Consider the following 3,872-nt stretch of genomic DNA (forward strand, 5'->3'; position numbering starts at 1 on the left):
CTTGGCATTGAAGATGCAACAACCCTAGAAGGAACCCAAAGTTTTACACATAACCTTTGGCCCCAAGGAAATGACAGTTTCAGGTACCATTTGAATTTATAATTTTTTCCGATTACCTTACCAGTAAGTTACAGTCTTTGATGGTTCATTTGAAGTATTTTCATAATAACTATTAGCATTAGTATTTTTATTTTATTTTATTTTAATTTTTTGGTCAGTGAAACTGCACTCGGGTTCTCTAAGCAATTATCCAAATTGCACGAGATGGTGATGCAAATGGTTTTTGAAAGCTATGGTGTTGATCAGAAGTATTATGAATCTCAGGTTGAATCAACTTCCTACCTAATGAGATTCATAAAATACCGAGTCCCCAAGGAGAAGAAGACTAATACTGGTCTTTTGCCTCACACGGACAAACTATTCATGGCCATAATTGATCAAGATGAAATTGAAGGACTCGAGATTCAAACTAAAGATGGAGAGTGGATTGGTATAGAGCCCTTGCCTTCAACATTCATAGTCGTAGCAGGCGAGCCATTGGTGGTGAGTAATATATATCATCATTTGTTTTTTGTGTATGATTCAAAATAATGTTTTACATGGGATTTTGATGATTTTTTTTACTTCCAAGTCTTATTTAAACCCTAAAAATTTCTTCCAAAACATTCATTTTGCCGCAAAACTCAGATTTGTATATATACAATGATTAATAATAGTGGTGTGTTTGTTTGTCATAATATATAAATATGTAGGCATGGAGCAATGGCAGAATATATGCTCCTCTACATCGAGTGGTTGTAGATGGAAATGTAGAGAGATACTCTATAGGGCTATTCTCATTCATTAATGATGTGGTACAAACTCCAGAAGAGCTGGTTGATGATGAGCATCCATTGCAGTTTAAACCATTCAATTTCCCTAAATTTCTTCAATATTGCGGAGAAGAGGGGAAAATTTTCAAGTGCCCTATCAGAGCCTATTGTGGTGTTTGATCCTTCTCTGTATAAAGTAAAAATGTTGTGTTATGTTTCTATTGTCTTTCTGTAATCGTGGTTAAGTTGTGAGGTAGTGTGTTTTGAATGTCAATAACGCTGGCCGGCTATGTTTATGTAGCCAATGTAAAATAATCATGGCTTTCACCTTGGTTTTTTAATGCATAAAATATGTGGGGTGCATGTCTTATTATGTACTACAATTGAAAATCATTTATAATTTTTATACTAAGAGTTGCATGTCATATTATGTACTACAATTGAAAATTATTTATAATTTCTATACTAAGAGTTGCTATAAAATGAATTAGAAAATGAAATTATGTCATTATATAATGATTTTTATAACATATATACCATTATTTCACTATTTTGTCATGATAGTATTCAAACTATTTTCAAGATTACAGGGTACACTTGTGTTAGAAATGTTCAGGAAGTGTTGGCAAATTGTCGGGAAAGTGTCGGAGAAGTGTCCGGAAAGTGTCGGCCAAGTGTCTGAAATAATAAAATTAATTTTTATTTATGGACACGTATATGAAGTGTCAAACACGTATTTTAGGAGTGTTCAAGAAGTGTCGGTGTCCAACACGAGTACGGCTCCTTCGTAGAAGTGTCCATACTTCTTAGCTATCAACTATGTGCACCAATTGAGGAGATATAATTATAAGGTCCGGGACAACGTGATCCCAATTCTGGACTAATCATAACTCAATACGTAATCAAATTGTCAACTTTATTCAATTTTTTATTTGTGTCGAGTTGTGATTAGACAAGATCAATAATGCTGGCCGGATATGTTCGTGTACCTAATGTAAAGTAATCATGATTTTTTTTTATTTTTTTATTTTTTTTTATTTTATATATATATATATATTTTTTACTGCATAAAATATGTGGGGTGCATGCCTTATTATGTAATACAATTGGAAATAATTTTTGGCGTGATTGAATGTATCAAACTGATGAACTGAAATGCCCTAATCCGCATGTGGAACAAAGTGGACCCCGTAAATCGAGAAATATGCATTAAGGGTGGTGCTATGTAGATGTACAATGACTAAAGAGAAGAAATAATTACAAGGTGTGAGACTAAATGACCCCGACTAATCATAACTCAATACATAATCAAATTAATTATTCGCTTTATTTAATTTTTTATTTGCGCGTTAGATTGTGATTAGCCAGGATCAATAACACTGACCGGCAACGTTTCTGTAGCCAATGTAAAATAATTATGGCTCTCGCCTTGTTTTTTTTACTACATAAAATATGTGGGGTGCATGCCTTATTATGTAGTACAATTGGAAACGATTTATGGCGCGATCAAATGTGTCAAACTGATAAACCAAAACACCCTAATCTGCCTAAAACAAAGTGGACCTCGCAAATTGAGATATATGCATTAAGAGTGGTGCTTTGTCGATGTGCACCGATTGAAGAGAAATAATTACAAGGTCTGAAACTACATGATCCTAGCTAATCATAACTCAATACTGAGGATGCCAAAAATGACTTGGGCCGGGTATGATCTAGAAGGTTATGAGCGGGCCGGACAAAGACCATTGTTATGAACCGAGTCCGTATTAATTGAGCTCGGAGTGATAAAATTAAGAAAGAAGCCCGGTTCTGAACGGAAGGAGCTGAGCCCATAATGAAGGAAGGCCCAGAAGAACAGCCCAATTCAAAAAGTCAGTTAGAAAATATCTAGAAGGTCTGTAACAGTCTATAAATAGTCCAAAAACAGAAGGAAAAGGGGATGGGAAAAATTGGAAGTGTGGAATTGTTCTTTCTAATTTGAGAGGGAGAATTTCATGTATCTTCAATTGGCGCTGTCTTTGGGAATGACGAAGATTGATTTGCAATAAGTCGAAATGGATTCAATCATAAGTGATGTGTGAGGAAGAAGCTTGATCTCTAGAAAGTGAATCAAGATCGTGAGTGATTCGTGGTTCGTTGTTCGTCTTGCCAAGTTCCGATTGTGATTGATTTTGCAGAGATTTGCATTCGATCTACAGAGTTCTGGTTAGTTTTTGTTCAATCGATCTATGATATTGTGTTTTCTTTGCCCGAGCTAGATCTGATAGGTCCACGGTGGAAGAAGTTCGAATTTGGTTTTGTAAGATCAGAATTCGGCCAATTCAAGTCTAGATCTAGTGTGATTGCGTTAGCAGAACTCAGATCTATCCAGAAAATTGCGGTATCCAGAATGATGATCGGAGGTAAGAGCTCAAATCCATTAGATAATGGCCAGCAGTCGAAGCTCGATGAATTGATGAGTGTAATCGAAGCACTAAGGAGAAAGAACGCAGAGTTGAGAGCTGGAATGGAGCGTCGTGAGGCTCCTGCTCTTCCAAGGCCACCTCCAGTAGGAGAGGGAGTTGTTCCATCCAGCACTGCTCATTACGATGATCCGGGGGAAATAATCTAATGGATCTTCATCGCGAGGAGATTGTGCCAAACGATTTACCTCCAAATGTTCATCAAGTGGAGGAGTGGTAAGGATCTATCCATTTGGATCCGCATCGTGAACGGATCATGAGAGAAGAAGCCACCACTTTTGATCCAACTCAGGGAAGGTTACGACGTGATGAAGCAATGGAGTTTGGCCATCATGGAGCTCTATGGCATAGGGATTTCATAGATGATAGATTATTTGATCCACCCTACCGGCCTTCAATGGCGACGTATGACTACAGGAGTTCAGAAGGAAGATCTGCAGATCCGAGGATTCTACTGTGGTTTTCAAGGGAGAATGAAGCATTCCGTTCCTCCGTAAGAATGGTTGCATCACCGTTCACTAACGAAATCCTAAACGCTCCGAATCCGAGGAAGTTCTCCATGCCGGTGTTCATTCTATTCGATGAAATGACCGATCCG

This window comes from Cornus florida, unplaced genomic scaffold (assembly GCF_030987335.1).
Source record: "Cornus florida cultivar Cherokee Brave unplaced genomic scaffold, ASM3098733v1 CherokeeBrave_3.0.0_Hap2_Chr11, whole genome shotgun sequence".
Classification (NCBI taxonomy): Eukaryota; Viridiplantae; Streptophyta; class Magnoliopsida; order Cornales; family Cornaceae; genus Cornus; species Cornus florida.